Genomic DNA, 17,016 nt, shown 5'->3' on the forward strand with positions numbered 1-17,016 from the left:
ATGATGTTTAAACTGTATACTGAAAATTCAGAAAAAGGAGAAGGAGGGAAAAAAAAAAAGCAGTTACAGTATTTGAAATGTAAAATATTAAGTAAGGCTTTCATGTTAACAATATCTTTTCTTCACTTTCCCCTTAGCGTGAAGAATTTTTATAAGAAAAGCCCTATTTGACTGTGCAAAAAAAAATGCTAATGACTGTCCTTTCTTTAGGGGGAAAGAGAAGTTAGTTGAAATAGGTGGGAAACTGCAGTTGTTGCTAAAGACTTGAAGGGGAGAGAGAAGAATAGCAACACTAGACAGTGGTTCTGTCTCTGGTGCCAACTCCTCTTAACAGCTCTGCTGCCAAAGAAAAACAGATTCCTGAGCCACTGTGGGATTTGCCCAACTTGTACCCAGACTGCAGCCTTCAGCTCTCTCCCCAGGCTTCTTGCTAAGGAAGCAGCCTTCAAAAGGTGAGCAGTTTATCAGAAGTCAAAGGATGAGAAATAGGAACAGGCAGAAAGGAGATGGGAAGGAAAGAAACCACCAAGCGAGGCCTTGGAGGAGCATGGGAATTTCAGCAGTGCATTGAAAGTGCTGTTTGGGGGCTGCCCAGCAAGAGTAGGAAAGGGAGTGTTGCCTGGCCCCCCAGTTCTGGAATTTTTTTTGTCATCAGTGCAACTGCAGCTCACCAAGGACACCAGCCTGTGAGACACAGTGCACCTTGGAAGAGGTGAGATCAGTTTGGTTGGCCCTGAACCTCTTCTTTTTTAATAACACTCCAGAGAAGTCAGTGGCTTTTCATCAGTATTACAACAGATTTAGCTTCTTAATTTACTTCTTCTGCTCTTGCTTACAATGCAGTCTTTTCAGACAGTCCAGAGTGTGATCAGCAGCTCTTTTAATTAATCTGTTAAATTTCTTTTGTCTTCAATCTCTGAAAAACCCAACCTGACGGCTGGCTCTACACACTTCTGGGATGGATCCACAGCTGAAGGAGGGTGGGTGACTACTCCATTCAGTAAGTGCATGGTTGTAGGGAGGCATGGACCATCCTTACATTTTTCCTTGAGGAATCTGCTAGCAGTTGGAATCTCAGACTAACTGGAACTTTCTCCTCTGCCAAATGATGCTCATCATGTGGCTCCACTGAAGAGGATGCTGGTGTTGCCATAGACATAAGCAAGGCCAGGAAGAAGAGCAGCATCATAAATGTTCACGTAACTGTGTCTGTTCTCACCAGCTGATGCAGGAATTTTTCCTGTAGACTTTCTGCCTAAATACCTGGGAGGTTAAAGGAGTGCAGAACTGAACTGTTGTTGCTCATATGGCATTGCCTCTTAAGGCTGTTCCTTGACAGCCTGAGATCCTTTTCCCTTCATATTTAATCCAGCTTGGACCCCAAGAAAGCTGGAAACTTATCTCTCTTCCTGTTTGAACTGTAAGTGATTAATTACAGACCCCAAGAATGGGCTTCTTGCCTATCTCTTGTGTTTAAAATGCCTTCCAGGATTTTGCAAGGCTAAGGAGCCTCTTCCGATTTTACTGCTGACTGTGCCTCAGTTAAGCCTCTTTTGGTTTTGTTGGGAGCTGCATCTGATCTGTAATGAACTTTAAGAACAAATTAAACAGGATTTGCTGGCCCTGACCCTTCTGCCACTGCTTGAAAACAAGACAGTGTTGATTTTAGCACTGTAGGAGAAAGAAGTGCGATGAAGCAGGGCATTTGGATGGGGAGAGATGCTTCTATTCTGAAACCCTGCTTTCCCTATCCCACCCCAGAAGTGGGGCACAGACAGAATCTGCAGCTGGTGCCTTTGGCCACGTTGTATCAGATGGAGGATATGCCATGAAATATCCAGCAACTGCACTGGCAGAGAATCCAGCAGTCCTGGTTCTGAGCCAAGGCAAGCTTGTCCTTTATGCTGGACAGGGTGCCTACTCTGAATTACTTAACAAGCAGAGGCAGCGTGAGGAAGGAGAGGAGGGCTTACAGGATCGATAAGACAGTATTATCATATCTAAGCAGGGAGAAGAAGATGCTTTTTGGGCCAGGGAGGGGCAGAGTTTCCACTCAGAAATACTATGAAGATCTGGAAGATGTTGGGTATGAGCACATATGAAAGGAGAGGTGAGGGATGAAGCAAGTGGTTTGGATAAGAGAAAGAAAAAGATCTACATCCCTTTCATGACTGTGCTGGCAAATAATGAATGGTGGCCTGATGACCAGTACCTTGGGGCTTAGGGGTTCAAAAAAGAAGGGAAAGCCAGAAGGAAAAAGGCAAGGACTGTCTTCCCCTCTCCACACACTTGTTCTTGGCTGGTGGTTTCTCACTCATGGCTCTCCCAGTAGCATAGGAGGAGGTGAGGGTCTGGCAAAGAGCATCAGCTTCTACTCTATGCTACATCTTCTGCCTGAGTATACCCCAGGTAACTCAGCTTCCACAAACACTGGGAGTAGCAGCAGGCTGGGGCAATGAGCAAGATGGGTGTGCTGACTTGAGTCTGCCCCTTCCACACTGCCCCACCTTTCCTACATCATCATCAGCTTTGGCTGGAGTGAGGCTGACTGTAGAAGCTGGCCAAGCTTTCTGTTTGCCACGGTGTTTTTTCTGCAGGGGAGAAGCTCCTCTCTGGGCTGTCTGTCAGGCTTGTTTCCCAAAGGCATGGTGTGGGGTGCAGACAGAGTCTCGGTGCAGCTGGTAGGGAGAGCAGGGCCCCCCCACACCCTCTCCTTTCTCCCTGGCATTCAGCTGCATTGGACGGTGTCTGTTTTTAGCAAAAGTCGCAGATTCAACAGCTGAGCTGATTTTCCAAAGGGACATATAAAACAAACAGCCTGCCATCTGCTCTATTGTCCTGGAATAGCGGCTTTGGAGAGTGGGGAAGAGGGAAGGAGGAGAATGAGAGGAATGAGAAAGGGACTGGGGGGAAGAGGGTGGGAAGGAGTGGGAGCAGAAGAGAGGAAAAGGCAGAAAGGGGAAGCAGGGAGGACGTGGCAAGGAGGGGAGGCTGAAGGAAGAGAGAGAAAGAAGGACAAACAAAAAGGGAAGCTGTGTGAAAGTGGGGATTTGTTGAGGGGAGAGGCATGGGGGCAAACAGGGCTCGCTTGGGATCACTCTGGCTGGATTCCTCAGCCCTATGAGCCGCAGAGGCAGGCACTCTGAGCACCCCTGTCCTTTCTGAGCCAGAGTCTGATTGCAAAAGAAACTAGCTGGACATGGTGGCCTGGATAATCCCTTCCACCCACTCAGCCCTGCCTGCTGCACACCCCCACCTCTGCGCTGACTTTTATTGAGTGCCGCAGGGCAGGGATTGAACTCCGGGTTTGGCAGCAGAGTAAATAACAGCAACATTGGTTTCTCTGGCCCAGGAGGGAGGAGGGCTGGTTTTAATCAAAGGTAAATAACAGTCAGTATTGTCTGACCCTTAATCCAATTTCCTAGAACTGGAGAATAATGTTCCAACTTAAATGTGTGGCACTGGCCCACCAGAGAGGGATGGCTACTCAGCCAGCAAGCTACTGGGCACAGGACAGCTGAGGAGAACAGGGCTGGGGGAGATGCCACAAGGCAGGTAAATTTATCCTAGCTAACCTGGGACTGTGGTGTTCTGTTCCGATTCTTCCTTCTTTATTTTTCTGGCTTCAGTCAAACCAAAAGATCAGACTGAGCTTGCTGACAGGCAGCACAGCTTCATGTAATGTGGGCCCAGTTGATTAAAAGCTCCCTGATTTGCTTGGTTCACAAGAGAGTTGGAACCCAGCTGATGCCCTGCATCTGCATCCCTGGAGGTCATTTTACTTCTTATGGTGACCTGCAGAAAGGTGTTTATATAGTCATGCTTGCTATTACATGGACATGGCATGAATCATGTTTGTGCCATATCAAGTTCCTGCTACACATGACATATAACCAAGATGTCAGTGTTGGAAAAAATTGTTTGTGTTGTTATTAGTCTGGTAGGACAATGATCTGTGTGACTGGAAACTGTACTCTGACTTGGTCACATGTTAGAATCACAGAGAGTTAGAGAAGTGCTGTTATTCAGCTATCAGGTTGTCTAATCCTGCAACAGGGCCAGCCACCTTATACCCCTTCCATCAGATGTTTGTCCATCTTGCTCTTAAAACACATTGTTCTGGTCAAGACTATTGGTGCTGGAATCGAAAACCAAGTTTCTGATAGTAAAGCACTGATACCTGGTTGATCTGAAAAGACAGGTTTGTTCTGCAGCGCTGTGCCAAAACCATTTGTAGGTGCCCATTTCAGCTCTGTCAGGGTCCTGGGCACTGCTTTCTCCTCTGTGAGGCAGCTGATTTGCAATTCTCTGGAACAAAAATGGCCTGGTGAGGCCAGGACGTGTTTGGGAAGAGGCAGAGACACATCCTAGAGCTGGGAGCAGAGGAAGCCAAGCTCCATTCCAGCCTTTTAATCTTTCGAAATGACTTGGCAGTCACAGCTCAAACTGCTGTGTGGACAGAGCACCTGTGGGTGGACCGCAGTTTTAAGACCTCTTTTCAAGCTAAGCCTTTTGTAAGCATCAAGGCCATGGAGTGAAGCCTCCCCACCAAAAGCTCCCTGGTGGCAAGCACGGCCCAAGACACACCGCACTTTTGTGACTGCCAATTCCTGGTCATGTAATCTGGACGGATCAGGTGCAGGTGGGATGGCTGTGAGTTCATCCTCCCATCTCTATCTCTGACAGCCTGGGATCCAGCAGCCATAGGGACAGAGGGCATAGGCTAGTTCAAGGAGGAGTGAGGCCTGCCCTTCACGGAGAGGATGTCCAATCCATACAATGACCTTTCCAGACAGGTCAGAAATGCAGCTCCAGAGGTGCCTTATGCTCATTCACTTCTCCAGCCATGCGCATACACTTTACTGCTGGTCATCCAGTCCTGCCCTGAGAAAGCCCAGCCCCACTGCTGAAAATACTGCAGGAGAGAGGAATGGAGAAAATCTATTTTGTTTGTAGCTGACTGAGTGTTTCTTTCCCCCCTGCTCAGCTCGCTCTGGAAAGAACACTGCTTTTGTCTGCCTGCAGTCCCCAGGCAGACAAGTTCCCAGTTCCCTCTGGGACGGGAAGGGGCAGGAGGAGGAGAGCGGGCCGGGTGTGGAGGAAGTGGGCTCTGGTCAGCACCCTGGACAGGGACGGACCCGCCGCTTCTGCTGGCCCTTGCCTTTCATTGCTTTGCCTTGTCTTTCTTTTTTTTCTTTCCCTTGCCTCGCCTTCCCTTCGTCTTCGTCCAGGCTGATGGGCAGCCTCTTGGTGCGGCACGACTCTGCTTTGCCTTGCAACCTGCACCAGCACATTTTTTCTCTTGCTTGAGAGCAAATAGTGCGGTGGCTGTGTGCGCAGCTGCTCTGAAGCCGTGGCTTAGATCTGGGTTATTTTTGCAGATAAATCCTCTTTTCTATCAGATTTGACATCAGGCAATCCCTCCAGATCCCTCCCTTTCTCCCTGTCTGACTCCCCCCTTCCCTTCCATGCCCTGTGTTCTCTTTCCTTGCATCTGTGCTCTCCCCTCTATATTGCTCCCTCCTCTTTTCTTTCCCTATTGCCAGGTCTCTGTGAATATCATTTTATCGTCTCACTTTCTGCTGCTCTGCATCTCCCCACTGCTCTTTGTGCTTTCCCTGCTCTCAAATGTGTGCATTTTTCTGCTTTCTTTTTTATATCTCTTTTTATATCTCTTTTTCTCATTCGCTGTCCTGGTTGTTTCTCTGTGGTTATTTCCACAGTGCTGTGAGTTTCTCTGAGAGCCCTCAGTGCCCTGGAGTGCAAAATACCTGGAGTGTTCTTGTTTTTTTGGCTGATGGAGCTTGGCATCCTCATCTGGGGAGTTAACTATTTCACACACTGCCCCATGCCTTCCACCTGATCTAAGGAGTAACTTCCAGGGTGGTGAAGGCAGGAAGCAATCACAGAAAAGGAATTAAAGCAGTCTGGGAGACAGTGGGAGTCACTGATTAATGGATAGGTGGGTTGGGTAGAGCTCTGATAAAAAGCATTTCCTATATCTCAGAATTCTGGTCTTTATGGTCATGGTCTGTGCTGGCACAGAACAACCAGGCTGGGAATGGGGCAGAAGGCCATAGAGACCTTGAGGGAAAGAAGCTTGCAGAGCTTTGTAGTCAGGACTTCAGTGTGGATTTCTATCTCTCAGCTCTTCTCCTGAAAATCTAGTTTTGGTGGCACAGGAATCATCACAGGCTTCTTTCCCCCGGGAGCTTTTTAAATCTTGAGATGTCCCTGAAGCTCTTCCCCAACACTGCTGCAGGACACCAGGAAAGTGTATTGACTTACCTGGTAGGAGCTGGTACCTAGTGGGTGAGAAAACAGGCTGAAGGCTTCTGTGCTACTTGGAAGTGATCCAGTGTGGGATGATGGGATCTCAATTTCAGTTGCAGAAAATCATTTTCATTTAGAGGAGCCCAGGGAACTCCCAGCCTGACACCACTTTGGTTGGGAGTTAGCCAGGGGACCATAGAGAATGGGATCCATGCCAATATTTTAGGGATCTGAATTTGTCTGGTGAGTAAAAGGAAGGAGCTCTTGGCTGCCTTTTTAGTGCTTTTTAAAAATGGGAGCCCTTGTGGCAGTGTCAGGCCCATCCAGTGACAGATAAATGGACTGCAGATGGAGATTGAGTAGATGGATCTGGAAAAATAGCAGTTGTGTTCCACCTTGCTTGATCAACAAGCCATGGCATGGCATCCAAAAGATCTCACAAAGTGTTTGGAAGAGGCAACGGATTTTCTGTCAAATTGTAGTTGTCCTCTGTAAAGTGACATTTACATTTTTACCAGGCAAAGTAGTTTTCCTGCCCTGCAATTCTTCCAGCACTTTGGGTTAATAGGAGCAGAGGTTGGCTCCTCATTGTCTGTGGCTCGACATTTAGATGACTATCAGACAGGGAGAGAGGGCAGTGGTTTCAGCAGTGCTTAATGAAAAGCTGAGGGAAAGGGAAGTTTTTACTTCACCTTGGATGCTGTCAGCTTATTTTTTATGTTACTCTAATGAAGGCCAGGAAAGAATGGTATCCACTCAGAGCTCCCTCCCTGGCAGAGAGCTGCCATGCATGGCATTTCAAGACTGCAAGCACTCCCAGTGAGGGTGGCAACATTTCGTGTTAGTCCATGCTGAAGTCTTTTGGTGTACTGTATATCTAAGCAATTTCAATGTTTTCTTCCAGTGCAGGACACAGCACTGTTCCCCCTGATGAGGCTGCAGGACACTTGTTTTTCTCCTTTAGAAAACCCTCCTTCCACTGCATATGATTTTTTTTCTGCTGTCACTGTTTTGTAATATTTATAAAGGGCAGTTCCTGATGGAAGTGCTTGCAGGGTTCAGCTGCCTACCCATGACATGTGGGAGGAAATTTCTCTTCAGGGCTCCTCTGGGAATCCTCTCTACTCAAGCCCGCTGACATGTTCAGCACCTTGCTGCATCTCTCCCTCAAAGGCCCCCAAATACCTCAATACACCCCCAGACCCAAACTCAAGTCATCTTCCCGGATAACCAGTCTCTATTACCTCTTTCCAGCAAACAATTGCCCTGAATAGTAACTAGACCTAGTATTTAGCATTTCTGCAGCACTTGAGCTTGGAAGGAGCCGGAGAAGAGGACTGCTAATTAGCTCACCTATATCTGTCAGGTCGGTGTGATCCCTGCTTGAATGGCTTTCGTGCTGAAGCACCAAGTGACCAGCTCCACAGAGAGACCTGAGTTCCTTGGATTGTCATCTCACTCTCTCCTTTTCTCCACTCCTGAGAGCAAATGAATGTCATTTTTTTAGTTCCAGAGCCCAGAGCCAGCATGCCAGGTTTTCTGCTGGTGTAAATCAGCATCGATCCACAGGGACTTCAGACCTCCACTCCGCGTACTCAGTCTTGGGAGCTTTCTTAGCATAACTCAGGAATCCACGGGTGGGTCCGAATCCAGGTGTCCCCAGTCCAGGCAGAATGATTCCAGATGTAAGATTTGGATAGTCAAAACATTGGGAGTTATCTAGGGGAGCCCTGCAGGATAATTTGGCATGAGGAATAAGAGAATAAGATGCATGCACATCTCAGTGTGACAGAAGATCCCAACCACCTGGAACAGGTAAATGGTCAGAATGTTTTGCCCCAGCTCTGTGTAGACTCGTTCACAGGGTCAACCATTTGAATGGCACCAAGCCTAAAGGGAGAGAGAGTGCTCTTCCTCTGCCCCTTTCACAACTCTCATTTTCTTGTCTCTTGGAGCTAAGGAGGAGGGGACACACTTTTCCTTCCACGGAATGGGGCACATATCCCAAAAAGTCACTGGGAGTCTCTGCCACATCTCCGCTGTAGCACTCGGTGAGCAGGAGAGCAATTGCTGACTTATAATAATTTCTGTCCCTGTCCCCATCGTGCTGGCTCCTTTGGGGCTCTGGCCCAGCACTGGCAGGGCTTCGTGTTGCCCCTGGACTGGCTCGTGTGGCTGCTGGAGTGGTGCCTACCATGGCAGGGGTGTCGGGGCACGGTGGGGGCAAGCCGAGACCCAGCTGTCCAGGGCTGCTGGGGAGCGCGCAAGACTTGGACAGGCCAGACGGTCCGGGAATGGGGCCAGCAGAGGGCACTCCGATACCACCGCTCACCCACCCGACCGAGCCCTCCGGTGGGGAGCGGGGCCGCCCCCAAAACCCTGCAGCCCTTAGGGGCTTTGCCCTGACTGAAGGAGGCGATGATGATGAAGTGCAGCAGCCTTGCAAGCCATGTTTTCATCGCTGCGGGAGGGGAAGAGGAGAAAATGGGCGAGGAGGATGCAAGGGAGAGATTGTCCTAGGAATCTCCCACGTCTGTCTTCATCAGCTCACTCAGACACAGACATGGATGGGAGATACAGTACACACAGCCCAGGGATTTCCCTGCCGAGGCAGTGGGTGCAGCATGGCTCTGGCACAGGGCAGCTGAGTGAAAGGGCAGCTGTCTTTCACTCCTTGAAGCCTTAGGCTCAATAGTAGGACCCATCAGTCCCCTTCCTTTTCCAGCTGCCTATCTTGGTGATGTCCCTGTCACTGTGATAGACCAGCTCTGGGCACATCCCAGCCATCCTCACCCTGCAGACAGAGTGTCAGCAGGACTGAATCGCAGGTGGGAAGTGGTCAAGGCTGGTCCTTCGGCAAATGAGGGCATTGCCCTGAATGGAGAAGACAGGAGCCATTTCAGCACTGCTGCTCATGGCATAGGGTGACCATGACCATGGAGAGAAGCCCTGATGGGTTGAGATACCCTTGTGAGAGGTGCCTGGCAGCAGACTCTCCTGGAGAAGTGTTTTGCACAGGCCCCAGTCAGCAAAACCTTTCAGGAGACTTGCTGGCAAATCTCTCAGGAAGATCTGAGGATCACTGCAGTGAGCCCTCTCCTGTCTCCTCATCACCTGGAAGCAGCTCCAGGACTGCTACACGACAGTGCAGGAGAGATCTCTCAAGCTGTGCTCACAGCAGAATTGAACAGCAAGATGCTCACAGACATCACTGGGCTGCAGCCACAAAGTCAGAGGTGCTGGAGTCTCCTGCTTCTGCCCAAGGTCTGGACACCTTCCCCATCATAAAGTAGACATGACAGCTACATGGGAAACTGGGATTCCCTGGAGTTCTGGGGGGGGGGGTGGGGGTCTTCTGTCTCCTTTGCAGAGATGGCAGGAGCAGAGCACCTTCCTACGTGCTCGGAGAGACTGAGTGCCTTGTGGTTTTGCTGCAATAAATCTGGAGCAGCTATAAATCTGGAGCAGCTGGCTTAAGTTCCTCCAGGGTTCAGAAGAAAACACATCCAGGCTGATGTGTTTTGTTTGCCCACTCACTGTGTTTCTAATTGGAATGTTTGTCGCTTGGAAAATTGCTCCTCAGACTACAGTACCCACAGTCCTTCACTGGCAACTTGGCACAGCCTTTTCGGGCAAGACCCAGACCTGGGGTTTTCCTTACCTGAGCCATGCAGGTGGCTGGAGGCCTTCAGTCAAGCCTAGCTCACCAGCAGGTGCACCTACTCACTGCAAAAAGACTGGTGAGATCAGTGAGAAATGTGCTGTGGTTCCCCACCTTCTCTCAGAGGCCATTTCCAGATCCTAGCAAGCAGGGTCTTCTATTTCTCCTCTCTTTCTGCACAGCCCTGTCCAGATTTTTTTTATAAGTGAACTCTGAAGTCCAGTTTGTGGGAGCTCATAAGACAGAAACAACAAGCATAATTAACCATATTTAAAATGATATTTTTTCTGCCTTTGGAGTTTGGTTAATTTATAATCTATAAAAGTCTCTGCATAATTGTATCTTGATTAAAATGGTATAATTAGGTGCTCTGGATCTCTTTCCCCTTTCCCTAAGATTATTTCTGTCTAATTGCTTTAATCTGTGTTTTCATGCACCCACTAGAAAATCAAAGCATGCTCCCATGAGGGTGCGGGTGAGAGTGAATAAAGCTGACGACTCATTAAGTGCAGCAGAGAGAGGAAACTGCATCTAAATCACCACTACATTAACGAGGTAAAATAAAAAAAATCAAACTGAATAACTAACAAAAAAAAGGAGGATTAAAATAAACCCCACAACAAAACAACCCGACACATATTTTATTATTAATTAAGAACATACTGAATAGAAAATTGTGCATTGTTAAAACAAGCTTCCTCCATTGTTGAAGGAGAGCAAAAGGTCTGATAATTTTAATTCTCCAATTCTGGAGGTGTTTTGTGGAGGGAGCAGAATGCAGCCCTACTAGGGACAGAATAAAGTTCACTGAGCACAGGTTGGAAGACCCGGATAGGAAGGGCATCATTCCAATACAGCAGTTTAATAGCAGTGCCACAATTATTCTCAGTTTAAGTGAGAACTGGATTGGACTCCAGGGAGGAAGGTAATGACTGGCTGACTGCATTGCTGGGGAGGCTTGGCAAATCCCTCAAGAGTTGACGAAGTCAAATCACTGTCCTAAGACCAGAACAACTTCACCTCTCCCATCCAAGTGACTTTCTGTCTTATAATCAATGATGATCAGGTACAGACCTTGCCAACCAGCTCCAGTAACCTACAAACAGGTCACTTATTTCCTTCTAAGTGAGAAGCCAGGCAAACAAGATACTTTAAAAAAGATTCTGGCTGCATATATGGTTTATTAACATATGCTCTAGTCTCCTGAGAAGACCAAGGTAGTGCTGTCCTCTGGGCTCCTGTTGCCTGGGGGGACTAACTGTGCTGTTTGCTGTTTGCCTAGCTCAGGTGCAATTCCCACCCGTTGCAGTGCAGAGAGGCTGATTTGTGCCCCGGATGTGATGGAAGAACTTTGTCACCCAGCTGTGCACAGCACTGCTTGCTTTCTGCAGTGCTGAGCAGCCCAGACGGACACTGTACTGGTGCAGCCACTCTCTTCTAGGACATTGAGCTCTGCACTTCGTGGCACAGATGTGATGGTGATTCAGCTGCCCAAGACATAGGTGACTTCAGTAATTTCCTCCATGGCAGCTGACGTGATAATACTGAAAAAGAAAGGAGGATCAGCTGCTTTCAGCCCTTGAGTTCAAGAAGAGCATAATCTAATTAAGTGGAGACCACTATCAAATTACCAGCTCTCTTTTAACGTAGCCATTTTAAGTGGTTTGGTGTATTTATAGCAGGAAAGTTAGGGAGGGCTTTTCTCCCTTGAGGTTATACTTGTGTGTAAGGGAGAGATGTATAATGTTATGACTTTTGCTTTGAATTACTTCTCATCCCTAGCCTAGAAAACGTTTTGTTCAAAGTTTAAGACACCGAAATCTGATCCCAGCTAGTCTCTTCCTATGCCTATGATTAGAATGTCTGTCATTCAGGCCTGTTCCTGAATCTTGCTGCAAGCAAGCAGCCCAGAAGTTTCCTTTGGGGATTAAGCTTTCCTTAAAGCAAATCCTTGTGCATGTATCTTGGGTCAGTCGACAGCCTTGAAAGGGCAAGAAGAGGGGCAGGCTTGCTATGGTCAGGAGTCAGCAGCCTTTTCCTGCTGAACTTTGACGGGAGTGGCATGGACATGTCACTAGAGAGACAGTCATTAGAGTCCCGCAGTCCAGTGCGTTGCTGGTTGATGGAGTGGCCCCAATTTGTCTTCCCCTGATTAGTGTCTCTGGCAGCCTGTAGCCCTCTCCCTGTAATTCCATCTCTGGGGGAGCTCCTGTGTGGCAGGATCTGTGTCAGATGATCCCCCAGGCTCGCAGGAGGGAGGAGATGGGAAATGCTCGTTAGGAGTTGTTTCCATGCATAACAACAGTAATAATCCTTAGCCTTTTATCTAAAGCTTTTACAAATGTTAATTCATTAACCTCTTTCAATCACCCTCTGAGGTGAGGATTGCTATCCACAGGATTGGACAGATGGGAGAAGCTGAGATGTGGAGTGCCCAGCCTGAGGCTGTGGGACAAGTCACTCAGTGCCACCAGGTCCTCCTTTGCCCTCCAAAAACTTGTCTCTCCTCTCCCGATGAGGGATGGGCTGGCTTCTACAGGTCACCCTGTCTCTGACAAGAGGAAACCTGGCTGGCAATGTTTGCTCTGTATGTCTCTGGCTGCAGAAGAGCTTTTCAAGAGGAGCTGGCACACTGAGCCTTGTGCCTGTGTGTCACCGCAGACTGTCACCAAGGGAGGGCTTGACCTGCACCATACCTATGCCATGGCACTGCCCTTACTCCAGGTGCTGAGGCCCCCAGTGTGTTCTGTGTCTCTCAGGTCACCTATGTTATTGCTTATAAGCAGATGGAAAAAAGGAAGGAGGGGAGAGAGAGACATAGAAAAAGGCAACAAGGCAGAAGACTTAGAAGTAAGAGAACTTTTTGTCTCCTTCACCATCCCCATCTCCCTTCCAACTGGGATTTCTTCTACTCTTAATGATGTGTCTCATTCTTGATGTGAAAGATTAAAACCCAAGAGATTAAAAGATGACACAAAGTGGATGAGATGGACTTTGCTGCCTCCCTCGCTCTTTCTGGGACAGACCACTGGGAAGCCTCTCTCTCCTGCTTTTCCTGTCTTGCTTCCCCTCCCTTCCCCTCCCACACCTTGATCTTTGCAGATCAAAAGGGCCTTGCCTTCTGATGGTTTGAGCTGTGCTAGCCACCTTTGAGGCCGCTCTCTGATGCTTGTGCATGGGCAGGTGGAGAGAGAGGATGTGTGTGAGCTTGGGGGAGCCCAATGACACAATGCTGTAGCTGTCTGTCTTCAGACATTTCTCCTCTGAGGAGCACTCCTTCCCTAGGCAGTCTGTATTGCTGGAGGGCTCTGGAGTAAGGCAGGATAAAGTTCCAAGGTGTCCCGAACCCATTGCAATGGAAGCACTATTCATTGTGATGTGAAGCCCCCTTGGGAGGTGAGCCTGTGGGAAGAAGGCTGGAGCAGACCAAACTGGTGTTGGGTTCCTTTGGCTACTCCTCTCGCAGAGCAGGTGTCAGCACAGGTGAGGGGCCCTCTGAGCAGATCTTCAGTTCTGACAGAGATTTTTTCAGAAGCAAGTCTGATAGAGCAGATATTTGGTCCTATTCACGCCTGAAGTGTTGGGGGTGTGGAGAGGAACATTTGTTGCACTTTGGTTGGTCCTTCTGTTCTCTGCTCTTTTGTCTCCAGACTGCACCAACAGTCTGGCTTGAGCTGTCCCACTGTAGTTCCAGAGCAGAATTAGAAAAACCCAGCACCTTTCTGTCCTTTGCTTTTGTTTCTCTGTGCTTGCTTGAGTTCACTGTTGCTCTTCTTGATGGTGCAAGAACCAAGAGAGTTAGCACTGGCTTTTCCCTGGACAAAGTCTGCAATATCCACAGCCATGAGAGGGAAGAAGGTCAATTCTATGCCTGGAGGTGCTACTTCATTCCAGGAGAACCTTGTATCTGTGTCATGCTCTGAGACCTCTTGGAGACAGCATGGTACAGCCCTTGCCCCCTCCTCTGCTATAAGAGGAGAACCTGGAATCACTTCCACACTGGAATCTGTAAGCAGGTTAGTGCCCAATGCACTCATGGATTGAGTGCATTGTTATTTCCAAACATGCTGCCCCTTGTATGGAAAATTGGGCCCCTCTCCATTTGGCAAGGACCAAGGCATTGTCATAGCAGAGCAGGAACCATTCATGCTGTGCAGTGCCTGTGCAGTTCTGTGCAGTCTCCCACAGCCACTGCAACATGCATCTACCCATGCAGAAGGAGCCTCATGTCTTTATTCCTGACAGATGTCAGTTCCTGGAAAACAATCCCTTCCCTCCCTCCTCCTGGAGTCCCAAAGCCAGGCTGGGAGGCTGGGAGCACACAAGCAGGCAAGGAAATCTGCCAACTTCGTGTTTCTCCCTGTCGCTCCCTCTTTAGCTGCCTGTGAGCGAGGTTGCAGTAAAATAATGAAATAAAAGCCAAGGACCAGAGAAAGCTGATTCATCCACAGCCCAGGGCCAGCGGCCGGCTCCAAGCAGAGCTGTAAAATCAATCTGTCACTGCTCACCGCAGTATAGATCAGCGGAGAGATTCTGACTGCAACGAGGGCAGAGCCCAGCCTTCTCCCTCGGCCTGTTTTCCCATCCGTGGGACCCAGTTGTGCCCTGGGGGGAGATGGGGAGATGGCCAGGGGGAGAGGTAGAGAGGGAGAAGGGCTGATTCACCGGCTCCGTGAGGTGGAGACGCTGCCAGTGAGGCTCCCTTCCCTGGCAGCACACACCGCAGGTAGCGCAGGCAGGCTCCGTGGCTGCTCTCCCCTCCTCCTGGGGGTACACGGCACAAGGTGATGGGTGAGAGGGGATGGATGGCTGCACTCCCCGCCCCTCTCCTTACATGGAGTGTAGGTACCGTCCCCACTGAACTGATAATCCCCAGGCGGGGCACAGAGGGTTAAAAAATCAGTTTTATCATCACTTTTGTGATTCCCAGATTCTGGGCTATTCTAGGACTTTAGAGCTCCCCGGTATATGTTGGAAAAACATTAGGGAATTGCTCTAATAAGGTCAGCTCCCTTGTTCGCCCCAACAGCATCTCCAGTCTTAGAGGATGTGGCAGCCCACCAGAGCAGGAGTTGAGCACAAAGGTATAAACCAAAGTGTTTTTTGGGGCTGTTTTCATCCCCATTAAGGGGGCAGAGAGGTCAGGCCTGACTGTAGGTAGTGGTCTCAAATACATTGGCACAAAATAATTAGAAGGTGATTGTTTTTCTGTTCTGCTGGACATAGAGAATGAGGCACCTCTGCAGCTGACTTAAAGTATCTATGACGTCCTTAGGAGGCTTTTTTTTCTCTCTCGTTGATTTTTTTTTTTTTTTTTATTTGTGAAGTAAGAAACAACCGAGTCTTTCCAGGACTTTTGGCAAGGTCAGAGCCTCTGCAAAATAAACATGAAGGTGAGCTTCTGTACCCTCTAGATCATCTGCAATGGGACAAATAGGCATAGCGGGGCTGGCTTTGAATTAGATTGAGAACCCAAATGTCCCACACTGCTGGAAATGTGGTACTTGCTTCTGTTTGTCTCTTTGGGCACTTCTGTTCTGCGGGAGTTAAGTGTTGTTCCTGGGTCAGTGGGAGTATGAGCAAATACCATTTGACCCCCAGAGGCCCTGGTGTAGTACAAGAATCCTGCCCCAGAACTTCTGAGTCCTGGAGGGATGTGTGCCAGCAGGAGACCCTCTGGGAGACTCATCACAAACAGACTGCAAGATGATCCTGGAGGAACTCAAGCAGGAACAAATCTTGCATTAATTTGGAGTTGGAAACCTTTTCTCCTACTTCAACACCCTCCAAAATTAGATACTGTCTGTCCTTGGAGGAAGTAGAGAGAGATGGAAGCAAGTCTCTGTTCCCTTAGCTTTTAGCTTCAAAAGAGCTTGGAGGAAACACCCCACAGTCATAACACCCAAAAGTGATAAAGGCAAGGAAACTCGAGTCTCTAGTTGCCAAGACAAGCTTCCTTCTCTGATTCTGGGAGGTGTGAGTAGTTTTGGCATTTAATCCATTGGGAACAGATGTCTACAGATGGTCCAGGGAACATCCAGAAGTGTCCTCAGAGCTGCATGCCTGTCTGCCTGAGGAGTCTGTGTATTTTTGTGTGTATTTTTGTGTCTGGGTGAATTTTCCCACTTGGGTTTGCAGGTTTGAAGTACAAGAGGGCACAACAAGCTTCCTATGTGTCATCTTCAAAAGGATTGATGACTTGTGTGTTTGTGCCTAGTGGGCCAACTTGTTTCTTTGTGCCATCCAGCTGGTGTCTATGATCCTGGGCGTCCTTCTGTAGATGGATCCTTTGCACTTGCCTGTGTTTTGAAGGAGACGATTCATTCCCTTAGGGCTATTTATTGGTTGTCTTCCCATGTAGAAGTTTATTGGTTCAGTGTTCTGTCCATGAGGCGTCACAATATAGAATAGAGTAGAATAGAATAGAATAGAATAGAATAGAATAGAATAGAATAGAATAGAATAGAATAGAATAGAATAGAATAGAATAGAATAGAATAGAATAGAATAGAATAGAATATCCTGAATTGGAAGGGATCCACAAGAAACATAAAGTCCAACTCCTGGTTCTGCACAAGACAACCCAAAAATCACACCATGTACCTCACAGTATTGTTCTTAAACTCTGTCAGGCTGGTGCTGTGACCACTTCCCTGGGGACTCTGTTCAAGTGTCAACCACCCTCTGGGTGAAAAATCTTTTCCTAATATCCAACCTAAACCTCCTTTGATGCATTTTCATGCCATTAATATAATACGTTTAATAACAGTGCTGCTTGCAGTGGTGTGTGTGTCAGCCTAATTCCTCTTCAGTTTCTGGACTGCATGAAGAAAATAATTAGTTTCCCATCAGAGGTTATGCATGTTTGTATAGTCTGTACCTGAGTGCACATGAGTGCTGTGGGGGTCAGGCTTAGGTGTCTGTTTACCTAGAAGCTGTTGCCAGAATGTTGGTATTTATGCTGAGGGGAAGGTCTTCACCCAGCTGTTGCGTGTGCATTATGTTTGTGTGAAGCAGGGGGGCAGGAGGTGTCTGTTCAGATGGGATGGGGGTTTCAGAGCATTTCCATTTGTTCTTGCAAC

The sequence above is a fragment of the Sturnus vulgaris genome, chromosome 5 (genome assembly GCF_052056855.1).
Source record: "Sturnus vulgaris isolate bStuVul1 chromosome 5, bStuVul1.hap1, whole genome shotgun sequence".
Classification (NCBI taxonomy): domain Eukaryota; kingdom Metazoa; phylum Chordata; class Aves; order Passeriformes; family Sturnidae; genus Sturnus; species Sturnus vulgaris.